The sequence below is a fragment of the Lissotriton helveticus genome, chromosome 4_1 (assembly GCF_964261635.1).
Source record: "Lissotriton helveticus chromosome 4_1, aLisHel1.1, whole genome shotgun sequence".
In the NCBI taxonomy this organism is placed as follows: Eukaryota; Metazoa; Chordata; class Amphibia; order Caudata; family Salamandridae; genus Lissotriton; species Lissotriton helveticus.
Window position 1 is genome coordinate 1,736,937,867 of NC_136063.1, and position 22,690 is coordinate 1,736,960,556.

A 22,690-nucleotide genomic window follows, 5' to 3' on the forward strand; every position below is an offset into this window, starting at 1 on the left:
ACTCTGCAAACGCGACTACTAGTTAAAGTAGCATATTTCTGCACCTCTTGTAGTGTAGTTCCTCTATGCCCAATAGGCTCTGCGAATTGGAATAATATATCCTATAGATGTGACATAGGACTGAGGTCAGTATGTCTCTACCGAATATACTAAACTTAATTGCGAGTGCCAGCTAGCTCAGAGGGCACTAGAAACTTTCTCGAATACACAAGAAGGGATTAGTTTCTGACAACCGCATAAACATGACAACTTTGTTTCTCTAGGACTGGAACAAATATCTTCAGAGTTGTGGAAACAATAGATAACTAGTTCACTCAGTCAATCGTGCATGCTTCGTTTCTACAGAGTTGCAGAGAAATAGTGAGAAGGGCGTTTTCAATAAAAGGTTTATTGAACAGTCTTCTTTCTCATGCAAGAGAGGTGAACTGCTACAATCGTTAGACAGAATGCAAAGTATAATGCGCACAGCGAGAATAGTATTGTAAAATAATACTGTAATAGCATTGTCTAGTGCTATGACATATAAAAATACATACATAAATAACACAGACTAAAATACTCAACTGCTGCTTCTAAAATAAGCCTACCCCAATGTACCTAGCCTGAGTCTAGTACGAGGGAAGAAGTAAGTGCTGTTTTAGCATAGGTTTTAGTTCTGCCAAAAATTGCCAAAGGTTTCTCTAGGCTCTAATCAGCTCCATACCTTAGAATGAACGAGGTTGGTATCTCTGTCTCGTCCTCGATTTCCCAACACCCTGCAAGGGGAGTCAGAAACACTGGAGCTGGATTCCCGGCAGAGGAGGACAGCATTTTGTCAGTGCGTCAGCTGGAGAGTTGGCTTCCTTCGGCACTTGCTGTAGCGAGCTGCGTCGGGCAAGTAGGTAGTTGAACTGCACAAAACAACACCATGCTTTGCTATAGCAAGTGAAGGTATATTTATACCTTGAAGGTGTTTAGGAATGCCAGCTTTGAGTTAAAGTCGGGCATATGAACTTCATGGATGAACCCCTAAGGAATAGTTGTTCATGCATAATAAAGAGTTTCTTGGAGAAATCAATATACAGGCTAGAGAAAGTCCCTTCTGCTTAAGAGCTTGGTTTTCCAAGAAATCGTTGTGACGCGGATGATTGGATGGAAGTAGCCATGCCTGTATTTAGGCAGCATGGGCTATGCCTAAATAAGGGCTTGAATCTATGCCTATATAAGGGCAACGCAAATTGTACCTATATAAGGGCATGAATCGGGAAAATCATTCGGAATCTAAAACGCCATACAACACCCACTTCACTTTGTTATGTATGACATTACTAAGTTCTAAACACGTTGAACATATCTAAACATAATGTGTTAAAACCCACCCAAACAAATGAAAATGCAATGGTACTGGTTGTACACAAAAGTGCATTGGTGCTGTACGCATATAAAGCAATGGTTCATTCTAAGCATATAATTGACTTTTGTAAATGCTGTGTGAATGAATCATGAAATTACATTCATGAAATGGCTCGGAAATACACGAGAAAAAAGGGGCCGAAACCATTTCATGTCAGATTACATAAAACTGTTTGTGTATGTGGACAAGGTCAAATATTGTCTCTGGAAGTTTTTCAAAGAATTCTTGTTCTCTATGAATAGTTCTACTTTAAGCATATTACTGGTTCCAAAAAAGAAAAATACAAATGTGGGAAAAAAAATTAGTCATAGGAAAAGAGTCCCAAAGTTAGAACTTTGTTTTGAAAAAATGAAGGACGAATTCAAAGTCTCTCAGAACACTGTGTGCCAAATCAAAAGTCAGTGTTATTGTTTGGAGTAAACATCTAAGTCTGTAAAAAAGTTGTCTACCATTGTAGGTGAAAGTTGTATTACCTCGTTTAGAATATTAACCGCACATAGATGTGAAGCATCGCCATCAGCATTGGTCTCCTTAGCAATGTTCGTAGTGGAAGGTACCTGTGAGCCTGTTTCCTCTCGTACCTCACCGTCAGCATTTTGCGTCTGTGAGAACTCAATGAATGACGTCATCAGAATTTGTAGCCGCTGGGGACACAACTGCGCATGGGCCATTACCGGTCCAAGCAAAGTATCAACACCTGTTGGCATGACTGATGGAAGTGTGAGACATGAGTCTAACACGCATTCTTCTCCGCATAGCAGGCAACGTAGAACAGGTAAGATGCAATCTTGCCAAATTGGTCTGAATGACAGAAACCATGTGGTATTTAATTCTCTTAGACGAGGTAGTCCCAAAATTTGGACGATGCGCTCACAACACTTCATCGCCAGTAGAGTTGTCTCCATGGAGAACTGGGTGTCGCTGGTGAATTGGCTTGCCATATCGCAGCAGTAGGAGCAAAAATAGAATCCCTGCAGCAAGTCCCAAAATGAGAGGCAGTCCGCCAAACACAGAGTGCACGAAGTTTGGAAATAGTCCTAGGACTGCTTCAAAAGGTGATAACAGTCCAGAAAATACGGTTTTAAATACATGTACAATACCACTCATATCAAACATGTTTAAGAGACGACTTAACATTTCTGAGAAATGTACAGGGCAGTTTGTAGTTAAGAGTGCATGTATCTCGGCAGAAGTCCTTGCAACTTGCAGATCATAGGTTTCTTTGACCGAGGTCAGTGGCACCGTTTTTTGCAAAAGAATGGCTTTCATTCTGCTTAAAGTATCAATTCGTTTAAAAGAGATGTTCAGTGAAGGCCTTAATGGCAACTCCCTGTCTGTCTTGGTTTTTGGAAACAATACTTGCATAGAACAAGTGACCCTGGCTGACAGTTACTAGATATGGTAAACCTGGCAACCTGCCACAGCAGCTGTGATCGTTCAACATAATGTAACTTCCATTGGAAAGTTATCCAAAAATTGGATCAATCACCCCAGCTGGTGAACCTTGCAGGTGGCAGGATAAGCTGGTAGAGGAACCATCGCAGGCCCCGTGTAAATTAATACCCTGACAAAGGAGAGAACCGCTTAGTGCGTTTTCACAATTTTTACCACTAAGAAACACTTCTCTTCCCCCACTCCAACATCTGTGTGTGTACAGTAATTCCCAGGATATCTTGATGTATTCTTTACCCAACCTTTCATATGTGCCTGCTGGTATATGTTTTAGGCAATACTGAAAATGGAAAATTGTGACAGGCAGAGTGATTGTTCCATGTATAATCCATTCAATGGTTGGCTTTCCAGTGACTGTAAATGGCAATCTTTCCAGTTTTTCAATGCTCAGCACCTTATAGTCTGCTCCCCTTTGCACCAATTTGATCTGTTTATCAGTGAGATTAAATTCTGAAAACAGTGACATAGTATTGATTAAACGCCAAGGCACATAGCCTGAACCAAGGATTTGTAACATCCAGCCCAATAGCATGATAGAACCTAATTGCGACTGACCATGTTGAAACATGGCCAAGTCCTGTTCCCTGATGTCTATGGCAGAAGACACTATGCTGTCCAAAGAATATATTCTGGACGACAGAGTCAGTAACCCATTGTCAACCACAGAGAGAGTTTTCTCTAAATGTATACAATCAATATCTCGTATTCTTTCTGCAGTCTCTGCTTGTGTATTCTTCCATGCTTCATTATAAGCAGCATAGATACCGGCATTTAAAAAACATTTATGACAGGTGTTCTTGGTACTAGCAAGAATTCCCTAAGATCAGCGCCATCTTTAAGTAAAGATAAGTGTTGTTTTACATCCTTGAATGTAGATCTATGTAACCATTCAAGGCACAGTTTCCCTATACTGTATGTTGTTACTATTCCTGGATGCTGTCTTTGAACATATCTTGGGTCTGGCCTAGTGAATGTGAAACCCTATGTTTTGTTCAGGAATCTATCTTGACAGTTGTTTGTGTCTGTGGGCCAGATTAACCATTTTTTCCAATCTGGATCGGTTATGTTGTGATGCAAAATAGTATGTACGTCGACCTCCCCCTCCGAAGTGTTATCACTATCGGGTGTAGGTGTGGGTATGGACAGATTGCTTAGGTCTTTTATCTTGGCTAACCCAAGACAAGACGTCTGTTGGACAGTGTCATTCAAAAACATAATTTGCTCAGGGATGATACAAGCTCTAAACATAGTTTCTATCCCCTGTACCTGCCAATCTTTTGTGCCCCAGACAGTTTTCGTGTCAATGCTGTCTTTCTAAAAGTCGAAACCTAGTTTAGACATTCAAGCATAAAAGGCTGCAGAATAAATCTGTTTGGTATTTGTCAACATACTTTTCATCCCTGTTTTGTTTGTATTTCTAAAGTAAAATGATTCAGCATTGGATACATTGAACCCTGAAAAGTACTGGAATTTTCTTGCAAATGTTTTTCAGCTACCCTTTGGTGGCGTAGGACAATGTTCCCATTGGTTATACATTAATACATTTCTAAGATTTGTGCCAGAAATGACGACCATAGTGAATATAACAATACATTTGTTCATAGTCTGATGAACCTTCTAAATATTCATGATTTGTGGGATCCTCAGAAAACATATCAAAGTTAATAAAATAGCCAGAGACAGTTCTGTCAATTGTCGGGATTGCATCAGGATTAGTGGAAATCGCTGGAACCTCACGATCACTTGTTACATTTTTGTAGTCAAATGCTACTTCATTGTAGACAGGCGTTTCTTGACGAACTGTTATTTGGGTTTCAAGAGGTGCAAGTTTCATAGCTTTGTTGCTTAGTCCTTCATTTCGCATTTTTCAAAGGTGATGAGTCTCTCAGTTTGAACCTCTTGGATAGTAGCTAGATTAGGGAGTCTGCTACATTGGCGGAGTCCACTTGGCCTACTGCTTATGATCGGTCACATGATGTGGTTTGACCAAGTCGATTGACCCAAACCTGTTCTCCTTTTTTACAGCAAGGGGTGGCAGTAATACTGTTCTTGATCCGTGGATTGCTAGGACAGGTACTGGTTGCCTGTACGAAGGCCCAAATTCCTTCTTGTCTGCGATCTTCTCTCTGACTAGACTGCAGTTTCAACTTAAATAAATTCATTCAAGTCCACTGTTTCCAGATGATCCTTCAAGATCTTGCGAGCTATGGTAACTTCTGCTGCTCTGTCCAACATTGTCTGAGCCCATTCCCCGTTCTTGAGTTGTGTCCTCAAGATCCTCGGCATGTCTGATTTTTAGACCTGCTATCTTCTTTTTGATTAATTGAGTTTTCTTGTTTTTCTGAACGTGTTGATCGTCTTTGGACTTCACACGTTCTTCCTTGTGTTCTGACCGTCCTCTTCTTTCAGATTTCTGTGACGAAGTCTGAAATGTACGAGAGGAACGTGTATCAGTATCTTGATATCTATCAGGTTTTCTCAAATTATCCCTATTCTGGAAGTTATACCTCCTTTCAGAGGGCTCCTTTTGAGGAGACCTACCTCTGAAATTAGAACACTTCTCTTTAGAAGTTTGTTTAGTGTTTTCCCACTTCTTTTTAGAAGGAGTAGGAGTGTTTTTAGAAAAGATCTTTTCAGGACTTTCAGACAGTTGGGGTTTCACTGGTTTCCCACCCAGACTGTCTCTACCTAATTCTTCATAGGATTTATTAATTATTCTAGCTAGTTCTTGTGGTTGCTCAGTTACATCAAATTCCCTTAATATCTGGTGGATTGCCACCGATGCTGGTTCACCTTTTATATTAGCTAATATTATTGTCGAGACCTGTTTGAAATCTTTCAGTAGTTTCATACCTAAATTTAAAGCAGGCTCTGCCCCGTCTTCATTTTGAATCTGTTTCAAAACATCAGATATTACCGCCATGGACGGAACACCGTGCGTTTTAGTGTAAATAGCAGCAGAGACTGTACCCCAAGTGGTGCAATCCTCCAGATGTGGTGTGATCCCCATTGGTAAACAGTTTGCTAAAATCCTGTGTTTTTCATGAGGGTTAGTATTGGGAAATACTGCTTCGATTTGAGTAATTTTTTGAGCTATCCAGAATGGAATTTGTTCCCGTTTTGCAGGTAATTTACCAATGACTGAGTGTAAAGTCTGTTGTGTAATTTTTAGTGTATTCTCCTGATGAGGGGGATGTTGTGGAATCATTATGGCAGGTTGGACAGTGAGAGTCCGCATGACATATTGAACCAATTGTCTATAAATTTTGATGAACTCTTTTAGCGGAGTTCGTAATTCTACATCTGTCATTTCATTAATGTCAGGATGTGGTGTATAGCTGGCTAAGAACTGTTACCATCTGCCACAATATATCAACTGCCCCTCCCACTTTACCTTTTAATCACTTTTTTTTCAAAATTGGACTTGATGTATATTTAATTGTTGTTTCTGTATTACGTATGTCTTCATTGTGTTATTTTGGATGAAGTGCTTACCGTCCGTTACTCATGGTAAACACATTACACCTGATGTATAGGCACTTATATATAAATGTTTTTGAATATTGCTTTTCGATATCTGAACTTTTTAAAAAAAACTTGAATAAAAGAATAACCAATATGTTTTAAACAGTTGTTCACTAATTGCACTGAGCTTTGGTTATCCCCCACATTATGTCGAAAAAATGAATGTAATGTTTATGAATCTCACTGCCTAGGAACGTTTTTCCCATTGGTATTTTGCCCTGTCCTAGGTGTTTTAGTGCCATACAGGGGGTCCTAGTTTCTTACATACTATAGCTGGCTAAGACCAGCCATGTTGCTCCTGGTCTACCTAGTGGACCGAGCCTGGTAATGTGATTTAAATGTTTTAGGGCGCCTTTAAACCAGAGCTCATGCTCCTGGTAAGTTAGTGGAATTTCAATATCCTCGAAAGGAATATATTCCTCTGGTGGTTCATCTTCTTTGTAGAAGTGAAACATCTGTATTACAGGATTTGCTTCAGGGAAGATTATCCATGAGTAGAATACCTCTGTCTGGTGATCTTGATGTGCCTCTATCACAAAAACTATCCTACCACCTCTCGAGGTTAGGCCATTTTTTAAAAAGTTGTATAGTGAAGATTTTCCTTAAATTTTGAAGAATGGTTGTAGCATCTTCATCTGTTTCTTGGAAACCTGTATAGTATAAAGCTCTGTCGGCGTTGTCGCCTATAGCTCCACTGGCCCCGGGATCATCTTTGTTGCCCATTTTGTTTTATGAAAGTTTGCAGAGCAAGTTTCAAGGAGACAAAGATAAGGTGCACATTATTTTGGAATTCTGTATCCTTCAACGTTGAATAAACCAAAAAGCTAATACATATAATATTCGTCCTACTCAGCTATGGCGGATATTATCCTTTTATCCACTCCAGACATCTATTGGAGTATTTATGGAAAAAAGGGGCTCTGAGAAAAGCACGACTGAGTTTCTTTAGTACCTAGCGTTAAATTAGTGTCTTAACAAATGTTAGGCGCCATGTAGTGTAGTTCCAATATTCCCAATAGGCTCTGCGCATTGGAATAATATATCCTATAGATGTGACATAGGACTAAGGTCAGTATGTCTCTATCGAATATAAATAAACATAATTGTGAGTGCCAGCTAGCTCAGAGGTCACTAGAAACTTTCTCGAATACACAAGAAGGTATTAGTTTCTGACAACCGCATAAACATGACAACTTTGTTTCCCTAGGACTGGAACAAATATCTTCAGAGTCGTGGAAAGAATAGATAACTAGGGGCCAGATGTAGGTCGGTCGGTAACGGCCGAAAATCGGTATTTTTGGCCGTTACCGAGCGGTATTGAGCAATCGGTATGTAGGTGATAGAAATTGGGCCAAATCGGTAAATTTACCGAATCGGAAAATGTACCGAATCGGTAAAAAACCGATTCTGAAAATTTACCGATTCTGAAAATTTACTGATTCGGTAAAAGTACCGAATCGAAAAATTTACCGGATTAGAAAATGTACCTAATCGGTAAAAAACCGATTCTGAAAATGTACCGATTCTGAAAATGTACCGATTCGGTAAAAGTACCGATTCGGTAAAATACCGAATCGGTAAATAAAAGAGGCTAAATCGAAGAATGAGATGTAGGTAAGCTCTGAAATACCGAATTTGCTTCAAATTCGGTATTTAAGAGTCGGTATTTACCATGGATTCAAATCAGGTGGTAACCAGGTGCAGCCTATAAAAAGGGACCCAAAATGCAATGCTGTTTGCACAATGGTGGCATTTTATGTCATCGCAAGACGGCTACGGCTACAGGAGGAAGGAGAGAGGGAATGGCTGAGACAGGAGCAGGTCTACAGGCAGAGGGCGACCCTGTTCATGCGCACAGAGGCAGAGATACAGCAGAGGTACAGGTTGGATCCAGACACCATCTTGGAACTAATCAGGGACCTCCAACCACTGTTGCAGCACACTACCCCAAGGGCACATGCAATTCCACCCCATGTACAGGTGCTGTACAGCCTCCACCTGCTTGTGTCTGGGAGCTACCAGAGCGTGGTTGCTGTGGCGGGTGGGGTGACCCAGAGCAGCCTCTCAAGGTTTTTTCACAATTTCCTTGACGCCATGTTGCAGAGGATGGAGCATTACATTTATTTTCCTGCCACCCATGCTGAACTGGTTCAAACCAAATCTGACTTCTACCAGATGGCTAGATTTCCCCATATCATCGCCTGCATTGATGGCACGCATATCCCCATTTGTCCCCCTACTGCCACGGAATACATCTACAGGAATAGGAAGTCAATGCACACCATCAATGTGCAGGTGATTTGCAATGCAAAGTGCGCCATCACTGACCTAGTGGCAAAATACCCTGGGAGTACCCACGACTCCTACATATTTCAAAACAGCGGCATCTATGCACGGCTGGCTGCAGGGGAATTTGGTGAAGCATACCTCCTAGGTGCGACACAGATTCAGAACCCTATCATACCAATTGCAGTAAGAAGTACATGTATGCATGTGAGTAATGTATTCCCTTTTCATTCCAGGAGACAGTGCATATGCCCTCCGCTCATTCATACTGACCCCCTACCTCAACCCCTCAACACCCAGGCAGAGGAGGTATAACCGGGCCCACAAAAGCACAAGGAATGTAGTAGAACGGACCTTTGGCATATGGAAAAGCAGAATAAGATGCTTGCACAAGAGTGGAGGTGCAAGGCAGTATACCCCCATCACCTGCTGTAAGATAATTGCTGCCTGTGCTATGTTGCACAACCTTGCTGTAAAGAAGGGCACTGAGGTGGAGTTGTCAGACTACGAGGATCATGATGACGACAATGCTGTGCCAGAAACCCAACCTGCTGGAGTGTCAACACCAAGTGATGGCAGATACAGAAGTGAGGAGATTACAGACAACTATTTCTGAGTGAGTAAAGAGACACAGACAGGTTGTGAATGTGAAAAACGTTTTTTAATGTTGCCACAACGTTCATGCACTGATGTGGAACAAAAAATAAGTATTGGAACGTGGGGACTGCTAATGTCCCAGGTTGCCTCACCCACACTGTCAATGTCATTTGCGGCCGCGCTTCGCAGAGCCACTGGGGTGTTGCTCGCTCCCTTCAGCATGGCCTGCAGGCTCAGCTGAGCGCCTGGAGCTCCGACGTGGCTCAACAACTGCGCTAGCCGGGCTGCTGCGGCTGCTGCTGTCGTCTGCCTCAGCCATGTCCAGGGCAGGATTCACAGCAGTATGGGAGATGATCATGGCCTCCAGGGCACTGGTGATCCTGCCCATGCCCCTGGTTAACTCCGCGGTGTTCTGCGTGAGGCTTTCCTGCATGTTGGCGCCCCTACGGCATTGCTGGGATGATGCCGTGGCCAGCCGGTTCATAGCCCTGTAGTGCACACGCACATCCCTGTGCCTTGTGTGCTCCTGGGTATGCATTTTTGCGCACAGCTGGTTGATGGCGGTGGTCATGTGAAGCATTCCAGATGCAATGTCACTGTTGGTCTTTGCAACCTCCCTGTTGGTTTCCACTAAATCACTGATGCCCTTGGCCATGTCTCCCATTTGCTGATTTAGGATTCGAAATTGGCGGTGGCAGGCCTGAATCGCTTTCCCCTGCATGCGCTGGATTCGCACCATGCTCCCCTCAAGGCCACGGAACACAGTGCCCTCTCCAGGTGGACCTGCACTGCTGGGAGTGCGTTGGCGGCTGCAAGTGCTGCTGGACTGATGGGTGCACACCTGTGCAGTAGGAGTGACTAGTATGGTTGCTGGAGCCTCACCCTCACCTCCCGCCATGACTCTCAGTGGGGCCACATTTCTCCTCCTGGCTGGTGAGGTAGCAGGTGTTGTCAGGGACCGTTATGGGGAGTTCTCAGGTGAGAACAGCAATGGCGGGGATTGGGAAAGGTGTGGGGAGTGCGCAAACACAAGGGGACGAACAGTGTCATCCTCATGGGAGATGGCAGTGGCGTCTTCGTCCTCCTGCGAGGCTTCTGCGGTGCTTGGCCCTGCCTCAACACTCTCCTCCCTCGCTGGTGCAGTTCCTTGTGATGCAGATGGTCCACTGCCTGATGTTGGCCCTAGGTATAAAGAAGCGTATGTACACTGAGTGCTATTGTCTTACAGTCACTACAATAAATGCATTGCACATTTCACTTTCATTACTCTGATTGGCTTTCAATGCCTTGCTGTTTTCTGTGCACTTACATGTGGTCCTACATTTGCTGACTACATTTCCCATAATGCATTGCTCATGTATAGTGCTAGCAGTACTGGACTGGGGTTGGCCTGTACACAAAGGCTAAAGGGAAGCAGTTTGCTTTGGGGTGTCATGCTGCGCACGCCTCTTACCTTTTCAAGTAGCTCTGGCTGAGCTGTCCACATCTCCTACTCCCACAACACTGTCAGGCTCGATGGTTGAGGCTACCAGTTCCTCAAGGTCAGTCGGGGGGGCGCTGGGTTCCTGCCTCCACCGGTCACACCAGCCTGCTTGTGGATCTCTGCCATTTTTTTTTGGGTGAGGCTCCTGAGGTCGTAAACTCTTTTCTTCAGGTCCTCTTGGCTCCTGCTGGTCACACCCACAGCATTCACCTTCTCCCCTATGGGAAGCCACGGTTTTCTTTTGGCTGACTCTGGTACTGTGAGGGACAGCCTGCCAAAAAGCTGTTTGTGGACCCTCACCACTTCCTACACCAGTACCTGCAGCTCCATGCTGCTGAACTTTAATTTTCGTTTTCTTTCAGCCTTCTGGCTCTCTGTGCTGCTTGCCATTATTACTCTCTTTCACTGCAAACAAATCTCTCCCTGCTGCTCTGTCTCTCTGCTCAGCTCTGACTGCCTCTCCAGAACCTTCTAATGAGTTGCAGCTGCCTGGGTAGCCACTTCCTGGTTGGGAGGGGGAGGGTGGTAGCACCTGATTGGCTGCTTTCATTAGTTTCACTTTTGCTTGCTTCCCGATTCGGAATTTACCGAATCGGTATTTTCAATGCATTCCTATGGGCATTTGGGCCCATAGGGATGAATGGGAAATACCAAATCGGGAAATACCGATTCGGTAAATACCGATTTGGTAAAGTCCGAAAGTCCGATACCGACTTTTACCGAATCGGTAAAAAATACCGATTTTTTATCTACATCGCATTTACTGATTTTTGAATACCGAATCGGTAAAATTCGGTATTTAAGAATCGGTAAAATCTGATTACCTACATCTGGCCCTAGATCACTTAGTCAATCGTGCATGCTTCGTTTCTACAGAGTTGCAGAGAAATAGTGAGACGGGCGTTTTCAATAAAAGGTTTATTGAACAGTCTTCTTTCTCATGCAAGAGAGGTGAACTGCTACAATCGTAAGACAGAATGCAAAGTATAATGTGTACAGCGGGAATAGTATTATAAAATAATACTGTAATAGCATTGTCTAGTGCTATGACATATAAAAAACTTACATAAATAACACAGACTAAAATACTCAACTGGTGATTCTAAAATACGCCTACCCCAATGTACCTAACCAAAGTCTAGTACGAGGGAAGAAGTAAGTGCTGTTTAGCATAGGTTTTAGTTCTGCCAAGAATTGTCAAAGGTTTTTCTAGGTTCTTATCAGTTCCATACCTTAGAATGAACGAGGTTGGTATCTCTGTCTCGGACTCGATTTCCCAACACACTGCAAGGGGCGTCAAAATCACTGGAGCTGGATTCTCGGCAGAGGACAGCTTCTTGTCAGTGCGTCAGCTGGAGAGTCGGCTACCTTCGGCGCTTGCTGTAGCGAGCTGCATTGGGCAAGTAGGTAGTCGAACTGCACCGAATCACACCGTGCTTTGATATTGCAAGTGAAGGTATATTTATACCTTGAAGGTGTTTAGGAATGGCAGATTTGACGTAAAGTCGGGCATATGAATGTCATGGATGAACCACTATTGAATAGTTGTTCATGCATAATAAATGAGTTTCTTGGAGAAATCAATATCCAGGCTAGGGGAAGTTCCTTCTGCTTAAGAGTCTGGTTTTCCAAGAAATCGTTGTGACGTTGATGAACAGATGGAAGTAGCCATGCCTGTATTTGGGTAGCATGGACTATGCCTAAATAAGGGATTGATTTCTATGCCTATATAAGGGCAACGCAAATTTAACCTATAGAACGCATGAATCGGATAAATTAATTCGGAATCTAAAAGGCCATGCAACAATTCCCCGAGTGGTCTCTTCTTCCTAAATGGAGGGGCTGTTTTGTGTGTGTATATATATATATATATATATATATATATATATATGGACGCTCACGTGCAGAAAACACAGGCCACACTCGCGGGGGTTCCAGGTCAGAAAGCTTTATTCCCAACAGCACGCTAGGATAGCCTGAAGGCACAAGGAAATAAGTTTATGAGTAGTCCTGTTTCGTCTTGATCCTGACGCGTTTCGAAGGCAAAGCCCTCTTTCTCAAAGGTCGACGAACTAATTCACAGGATGTTAGCAGGAAGCGCCTTTCATTAAGTAAGTGACACGCCCTGAATGGGCTGTGCTAATGTCACAGTGCCTTATGGTACTTGTATTCCTGCCCCTTTTCTTTTTTCTCCTTTATCCTTGTAGTCTCCAGCTGTGGTTGAAAAAGCGATCGTCTGGAGCCCCGTCGCCAGCCAGGCGGCGTCGTGGTGAAGGACCGGGGTACGGATCAATATCCAAATCCCAACCAGCTGGATGCCTGTCGATTCACGATTCCCTCCAGGTCGTCGCATGGCGGTGCTCCGCGCTATGCAGTGTTACTGCCCAGCTCCTTTCCCCATCAAGGCGCTCTTGCACTCTTCCGTGGCGGGTGCGGTAGAGAATGGTGATGGGACCATTCATAACATGGACGCTCACGTGCAGAAAACACAGGCCACACTCGCGGGGGTTCCAGGTCAGAAAGCTTTATTCCCAACAGCCCGCGAGGATAGCCTGAGGGCACAAGGAAATAAGTTTATGACTAGTCCTGTTTCGTCTTGATCCTGACGCGTTTCGAAGGCAAAGCGCTCTTTCTCAAAGGTCGACGAACTAATTCACAGGATGTTAGCAGGAAGCGCCTTTCATTAAGTAAGTGACACGCCCTGAATGGGCTGTGCTAATGTCACAGTGCCTTATGGTACTTGTATTCCTGCCCCTTTTCTTTTTTCTCCTTTATCCTTGTAGTCTCCAGCTGTGGTTGAAAAAGCGATCGTCTGGAGCCCCCTCGCCAGCCAGGCGGCGTCGTGGTGAAGGACCGGGGTACGGATCAATATCCAAATCCCAACCAGCTGGATGCCTGTCGATTCACGATTCCCTCCAGGTCGTCGCATGGCGGTGCTCCGCGCTATGCAGTGTTACTGCCCAGCTCCTTTCCCCATCAAGGCGCTCTTGCACTCTTCCGTGGCGGGTGCGGTAGAGAATGGTGATGGGACCATTCATAACATGGACGCTCACGTGCGGAAAACACAGGCCACACTCGCGGGGGTTCCAGGTCAGTAAGCTTTATTCCCAACAGCACGCTAGGATAGCCTGAAGGCACAAGGAAATAAGTTTATGAGTAGTCCTGTTTCGTCTTGATCCTGACGCGTTTCGAAGGCAAAGCCCTCTTTCTCAAAGGTCGACGAACTAATACACAGGATGTTAGCAGGAAGCGCCTTTCATTAAGTAAGTGACACGCCCTGAATGGGCTGTGCTAATGTCACAGTGCCTTATGGTACTTGTATTCCTGCCCCTTTTCTTTTTTCTCCTTTATCCTTGTAGTCTCCAGCTGTGGTTGAAAAAGCGATCGTCTGGAGCCCCCTCGCCAGCCAGGCGGCGTCGTGGTGAAGGACCGGGGTACGGATCAATATCCAAATCCCAACCAGCTGGTTGCCTGTCGATTCACGATTCCCTCCAGGTCGTCGCATGGCGGTGCTCCGCGCTATGCAGTGTTACTGCCCAGCTCCTTTCCCCATCAAGGCGCTCTTGCACTCTTCCGTGGCGGGTGCGGTAGAGAATGGTGATGGGACCATTCATAACATGGACGCTCACGTGCAGAAAACACAGGCCACACTCGCGGGGGTTCCAGGTCAGAAAGCTTTATTCCCAACAGCACGCTAGGATAGCCTGAAGGCACAAGGAAATAAGTTTATGAGTAGTCCTGTTTCGTCTTGATCCTGACGCGTTTCGAAGGCAAAGCCCTCTTTCTCAAAGGTCGACGAACGAATATATATATATATTCACTGAAAAAACCATAGGTTATAGACCATATATAGTTAGGAATTAGCATTGAAATTCCATATATAGTTAGTTGCACTAACTATATATCGCGCACCCGCAATCCACTGCTGATGATGTCACATATTACATCATTCATGACATGGTCAGTGACATCACTGATGACATCTCAAATGACATCACTGATGACATCACTGATGACTACATCCAGTGACTGTATGTTTCTGTAAAGTTAAAATATGTCTTACATATTGAAGAATGAGTGGATGTATAAGTGTCTGGACGAAGGATTTAGTAGGTGCATGACTGACTGTATGAGTGAGTGATTAAATGTGTCTCACTAAATGCATGGGTTAGTGACTAAACTGTCTTAATTTGTGCATCATTATTTCTGTTGTTCTGTAAACTGCTGCATGTGTTGATCAGTAGCTATATGAGTAACTATATGGGTTATTGATTGGTTGCCCAATTATTTGTATGGGAGACTGAGTGTGTGTGTGGCTGGCTGGGAGGTGTGTGACTCTGTGCAGATCAATGTGTACTTGTATCAATGATTGTATAAGAGAGTAAGTATGTGTTAGTATATGTTTGAAAATGTTATGTGCTCTATGTTTAACTGTATAGATTAGAAAATGGAAGTGTGATTGATTCTTTACAGGACTGACTAGGTGTGTGAGTAACTCCATGGATGAGTGGCAGAGTGTGAGTGTCTGTATAGGTGTATGAGTGCATATGATAGTGTTGTAAAGATGAGTCATTGTATGTATGAATGATTGTATGGGTGAATGAGTGAATGTGTGTGTAGAAGTAGGAATCAGTGAGTGCGTATGTAGTAACTAGTATTGGTGTGTCAATGGTTTCAAAAATTATACTCTGTATTTAACACTGGGTGTAACAGAGATTATATTAAAGTGTGAGGAGATGCATTGTATTGTCACATGAATGATATCATCAGTGATGTGATCATTGATGTCAAATGAGATGTCATCAGTGATGTCATCAGTGATGTCATTTGAGATGTCATCAGTGATGTCATCAGTGATGTCATCAGTGATGTCACTGACCATGTCATGAATGATGTAATATGTGACATCATCAGCAGTGGATTGCGGGTGCGCGATATATAGTTAGTGCAACTAACTATATATGGATTTTCAATGGTTTTGTGTGAGTAAAATAAGGTTTTGTAAATGCTAATTCCTAACTATATATGGTCTATAACCTATGGTTTTTTCAGTGAATTTTCAAGGTTTTGTAAATGCTAATTCCTAACTATATATGGTCTATAACCTATGGTTTTTTCAGTGAATTTCAATGTTTTTTTAATAGTAAATATCAAAAGCTTTAAAATGTATTGTTCTTTAAATCGAAAAATATATTTTATATGTTTTTAATACAATTTTTTTATGTATATTTTTTTAAATATTTATTTTGTTTCGCTCCCGGTCCGCGAACCGGGTAGCTTCCCGTTAGCTCAATTTGCTGCCGCGACCCGGTCCGCGAACCGGTAAACGTTCCGTTTGCGCAACTGCCGCGTTAGAAAACAACATGGTGACGCGTCGCGTAACCGCGACGTATCGCGTTGTCGCGTAATGCGTCATATGACACGTCGCATTAGCGCACCCGGAAGTGCTCCAGTACGCAAAGCGAGGCGCGAAGCGCAGCTTCCCGGATGCGATCCGGGACGCGGCGCGAAGCGCGTAACGTAAGCATAACAGGTCATGTGACTTGTTAATAACATTTTTCATTGGTTCATTTCACTTTTGGTTTCCTAATGATGTAAGGCTAGGTCATGTGACCTAAAAATAACACTTTTCATTGGTTCAGAACTATTTTTTTTCCCAAATGATGAAAACCCCTCCTTGTTTCCTCACTCTGACTTTCATCTTTGTGAGAGGAAGACCTTTTTTCATCACTTAGCAATGGCAAGTGTTGTACCTTCAGCTGGTGCACCCCCACCACCACCACCACCTCCTAGGAAGAGAGGACCACCTCCTCAGGTAATCCTCAATCAAGAGGAGGAAGAAGAGGAAGAGGAGCAAGAGAGGAGACAGTTTTTGCAAGAAGAGCCTAGGACGTCCCGTGTCAAAGAGAGTTTCATTTGGCAATTTTTTAAATATCCCCGGGGCCAAAAAAAAGTGAATGCCCGGTATGTAACTTGCCTTATCTGCAAGAAAGATCTGTCCAGAGGGACAAATAAAAAATACAGTTATGGCAATTATACGATGCATCGCCATATGGAGAGGTGGCACCCTATCAACTACAGTGCTGCGCAGGTACGTGACCTGCAGGATAACCCCCCTCCTGTGGCCCGAAGATCAAATGTAGAGGAAGTGACGGGACCAGAGGCGAGGGACATGGTCCCAAATATACAGATGAGGTTCGGGACAATCAAACAAGTGTGCGTGCGTTGCGGTCAGTTGATTTGCTACAGAGAAAGTAGCATCAATTTAATCAACTTAGCAATTGATAATCATGATTGTCCAAAACGCCCCAGAGAATAAATTATCTTTTTTTTATGTTGCTCCTGTTGAGCCCTTTACAATGAATAGTTTTCGTTTCCCCCCCCAAAAAAAACAAAAAAAATATAAAACCGTTCAAAAAATACAAAAAAATGTTCAGAAAAATAATAAAAAAATATAAAACAACAAAATTAATTTAAAAAAAAGTTCTTTTCAGAACTACCTCCCCTTTATAAAAAAATTGCTAGAATGTTTAGCACTCTGGCAACCTCTATTTCTTTTGGTTCGCTTCCCGGTTCGCTCGCCGGTACGCGAACCGGAAGCGAACCAAAAAAAAAAGAAGAGTAAGTATAAGGGAAGGAAACAGAGAGTAATGTTAAAAGAAAGACAGCTATAGGGAGTAACACAGAGATACTGTTTAATAGATCTATTTACCGAAGAAAAGATGGAAGAGGGTATAATTGTGAAAAACAAAATAGATAAGGAAGTGAAAGAAAAAAAGGAGAGTAGAAGAATAATAAACAAGAGTTTCTTAGAGAATGTGAGTGAATGTTCAAAATAAGATTAAAACGTGGAATAACAGAGAGAAAAACCAGAAAGCAGAAAAGAAGAAGTAACAGAAAAGGAATGATTGAAACAGCAAAGAAATGTAAATAACATAGGGGCATATTATCAACATAGGTGATAAAATTATCGCTGCTTTTATCGGCAGAAATCTGCCGCTAAAGCCGCTTTTGCGGCAGAAAACTGCCGCTAAAGCCGCTTTTGCGGCAGAAAACTGCCGATAATCGCTGCTTTTATCGGCAGAAATCTGCCGCTAAAGCCGCTTTTGCGGCAGAAAACTGCCGCTACAGCCGCTTTTGCAGCAGTTTTCTGCCAATAAAAGCAGCGATAATTTTATTGCCTGTGTTGATAATATGCCCCTTAGTGTGCTTGAACTACAGGGAGAAAGCATAATGGACTAGTAGTGAAAGAGTGATCAGTCAGAGACAGTGAGAGTAATAGAGACGGAGTGAGTGAACAGGAGTGAGGAACTATGAGAACAGAGGGACTGAGAAAAGGAGTGGAAGGAGTAGAGTAAGTAAGTAATAGAGAAAGGAATGAGGGAAGTAGCAAAGGCAGGAAACTGAGGGTTAAAGAAATGAAGCAGTGGAACTAATAGAAGTTAAAAGTGATAGAAATGTAACGAAAAGAGTACAAAACATTTACCTTACAATTGTCGTTAACTTAGTCACTTGTTATTTTTATACTTTCAATCTGTGAAAGAAAGAACAAAAATTGGAAAAATATTAAAACATGTATTTAAAAATTAGAAAAGACAAGGGAAAAGATTGAAGGACAAACAGTTTTTCAACAACTTTGACACTTACAGAAGCCTCTGCTTCTCCATGCCCCCTACACAGTCCTAAATATATACATTTTAAACTAACAGTATCTTGTTGCAGATGAAGTGAGGCCTATCTTGCAACATGGTGCATCTTTTGCATCACTGCTGCATCACAAAAGTGACGCAACAGCGGCACAAAAGAGGCGCACGGCCATCATAAATCTGCCCCTAACATTTTAAATGATTGATTCAAGATGCCGATAAGGTGTGGCCTATCCAGGGGTTTGTTTGAGGTGAGGCCTACTCAAGGTTACAGATGAAATTTAGACTTGTTGAAGAGTACAGAGGAGATAATACATGTGCATGCCTACCAATGAAGTGAGTCATGTCCACTGCACTCTTTAACAAAGGCCAGACCTCCTCTGTCTCCCTGGACAGGCCTAAACCTGATCTGCACAATGTGATTCGTAATGTTAGGAAACACAGGTGATGTAATTGAAAAACGTGCAATTTCTTTTGCTCATTTCACAATCACGTCACTTGTGTTTCCTTTGCTTAGGTATCTCATTGTGCAGATGTAGTCCAGCATATGAAAGAGTAAGCAGAAGTTCAGCACTGCATGCAACAACTTTGACACTTACTGAAGCCTCAGCTTCTCCATGCCCCCTACACAGTCCTAATTATATACATTTTAAACTGACGGTATCTTGTTGGAGATGAAGTGAGGCCTATCTTGCAACATGGTGCATCTTTTGCACTGCTGCTGCGTCACAAAAGTGACGGAACAGCGGCTCAAAAGAGGCGCACGGCCATCATAAATCTGCCCTTAACATTTTAAATGATTGTTTCTAGATGCTGATAAGGTGTGGTCTATCCACAGATTTGTTTCAGGTGAGTCCTACTCAGGGTTGCAGATGAAATTTAGGCTTGTTGAAGAGTACAGAGGAGATAATACATGTGCAGGCCTACCAACGAAGTGAGTCATGTCCACTGCACTCTTGAACAAACGTCAGACCTCCTCTGTCTCCTGGAACAGGCCTAAACCTCATCTACACAATGTGATGCGTAATGTTAGGAAACACAGGTAATGTAATTGAAAAACGTGCAATTTTTTTTGCTCATTCCACAATCACATCACCTGTGTTTCCTTTGCTTAGGTATCTCATTTGTCAGATGTAGTCTATCATATGAAAGACTACGCAGAAGGTGAGCACTGTATGCAACAACTTTGACACTTACAGAAGCCTCAGCTTCTCCATGCCTCCTACACAGTTCTTTTTTTTTTTTGAAAACTTTTTATTGAATATAAAGAACAAGAAAATAGAGAAACAAAAGAAACCAAGGCAGTCCAGTACAAGCATGTCATCATGTGGTTTCGCGAGGGGGGGTACAAGCGTACAGCTAACAGTATCGCATTCAAAATATATTGTGGGATGGGGGGAAGAGAAGGAGAACAGAAACAATCAATACATCTATACTGCTGCGGAGGAAACATCAGGCTGGGAGGAAGACAAGTCGGTATCAAAGTCCGAAAGGGGGGGGTACATATATATCCACGGTACACATTCCATTGAGTCCAAATTTTCCCCCACTTGCCAGGTCTGCCCCGGGAGACATACACAGTCTTTTCACGAAACATGGACCAGTCCATGTTCTGTTGCCAAGCCAGAACCGTAGGAGGCCTCTGAGCGCCCCAAAGCTGGGCAATGTCACGCTTGGCTATCATGTTACCCAGTGTCACCCATTGAAGCTGCGCTTGGGTACAATCATTCGGTTCCCAAACATTCAACAAGCATCTCCGCGCTTCAGGCGTCAACCGCACACCCGTAACCTCACTCATTACTTCATGCACGCGATTCCAATAGTATAATACAGCAGGGCATTCCCAAATGATATGTAGGAACGTGGCCACCATCCCGCAACCACGTCTGCACAATCCATCCGCCGAGAATCCCATGCGCACCAGACGCGGACCAGTCACATAAACCCTATGAAGAATTTTGAGCTGGACAAATCGAAGGCGTGCCGGAATAGCTACCTCCTTAGGAGAAGAGAGCGCACCCTGCCAGTCCTCATCATCCAACTCCAGACCATCATTAGTCCACAACTCCCGAAGGCTATCCAATAGATCAATCCTGATATTGATTAACTTTTTATAAATGAGGGAGATCGTGCTATCAGGGACATGCCCATCCAGTATCCGATCCTCAAGCGGGGACGCTTCCGGAACATCCGAGCCCAGGGGGAAAACGGACCGGACCGCGTGTCGGACCTGCGCATATCGAAAGGATTCTCTATCATTCAACCCATATTCAACTTTCATTTCTTCAAACGACTTGACCCTACCTTTGATCCATACATCATCAACCTTGCTGATCCCAATAATTTCCCAAAATTCAAACCCCTTCGACCGCCAGAGGGAGCCAAGTTTATCCGAGGCATAAAGCGGCGTGGCACGGGTCAACTTATCAGCCCAGCCTGTAGCAGCCGTGGCCCGATGCCACACCTGCACGACTGTTTTGGTGGGCCCCGTAAGTGACCCGATAGTCGACTTCGCATACAGAGCCCTATTGTAGTCACCACCGGGCAACAACCACTTATCCATCTCAAAGGCCGGATTTGGCGAAGGAGTGTAGGTGCCATGATTGATGGCCCCCAGCTGAGAGGCCCAGTAGTAGCGACGGATATCAGGGAGAGCGATGCCGCCATCGTACCACGGGAGTGTAAGCTTAGAAAGGGCAATGCGAGATCGGCCTCCCCATAGCAACTGCCTCTGAAGGCCCTCGATCTCCCGAAAATAGCTAGCCGGTACAACATCAAGCGAATTCTGAAGCGCATAGAGAAATCGGGGGAGCGACATCATCTTAAACAACGTCGCTCTTCCCAGAGGAGAAAGGGGAAGCCGACTCCACGTTCCGACATCCGCACGGAGGCGCTGGAGGGGGGGCAGCAAGTTGCGTTGATATCGAAGTACGGGGTCCAAGGTAATAAAGATCCCCAGATACCTAAAACCCTCCAGCGCCACCGAGATGGGACATCCACGTGGCAAAAGCGGAGTGTCACCGGAAAGAACATAGATACAGGATTTTGACCAGTTGATTACTAGACCGGAATTTTTACGAAAGGAAGTCAAAACATCAAAAAGGACGATTAACGACTTTCGAGGTGACGTAAGGTATAAAAGTATATCGTCTGCGTACAGAGATATCCGATCCTCAAAGTCCGAGGACCATCTAATTCCCTTCAAGGACGGTTCCCATCTCAACCAAGCCGCCAGTGGTTCCAGAGCTAAGGCAAACAAGAGCGGGGACAAAGGACAACCCTGGCGTGTCCCCCTACCAAGAGCAAAGGGGGTCGAGGCCCGTCCATTCACCACCACCCTGGCTAAGGGGTCAGCATAGAGCAATTGCACCCAGCGAATAAAGGCGGGTCCAAAACCGAATTTACTGAGGACCGCCCAAAGATAAGGCCATTCAATCGTGTCAAACGCCATGGTGGCGTCCAAGGACGCCAAGATGGCCGTCTCCCGCAGAGTCCCCGCTCTCGCGAGGACTCCATGCAGTCGCCGTAGGTTAAGTGCTGTGTTTCGGTGCGGTATAAAGCCGGACTGGTCCGGGTGAATCAGATTGCCTATAACAGACACCAAACGATTAGCAATGACCTTAGCTAGGATCTTAGGTTCAGCATTTATCAGGGAAATAGGTCGAAAGGATTCACAACGGTCACGCGGCTTACCCTCCTTATGGATAACCACAATGGGGGCCAGTCTTTGGTCAGGAGAAAGAAAGCCCGCCTCCAGTGACTCCAAGAACATCGATCGGAGATACGGCGCCAGTATATCCGGACAGAGCTTATAAAGTTCAATGGGGAGCCCATTCGGGCCCGAGGCCCGCCCCGAGCGAATCGAGCGGATGGCGGTCGCAATCTCATCCGCAGTGGGCGGAGCGTCCAACAGATCCCTCTCTTGATCAGACAGGCATGGGAGCGATATATGTCGAAGAAGCAAGTGGGAGTCCTGCTCCGGCCGATCGGACACCGAGGAGTACACCACTCGAAAATAGTCAGCAAAGCGCGTCACGATTCCAGCTGGATCAGTGACATCCACACCATTTTCATCCACCACAACAGGAACTACTCGACTCGCGCATTCTCTCCTATCCAACCAAGCCAGCAATTTCCCAGCCTTATCACCCACATCATACAGTCGCCCCTGCCGTTGACGACCCATCTCTTTCGCAGCATCAGTCACCAGCGCTCTATATTCAAGTTGTTTCAGGTTTAGAAGGTGCAGCTTCTCAGGGGAGACCCCAGAATCCAACTCCCCCTCAAGGGCGGAAACCTCAGATTCAA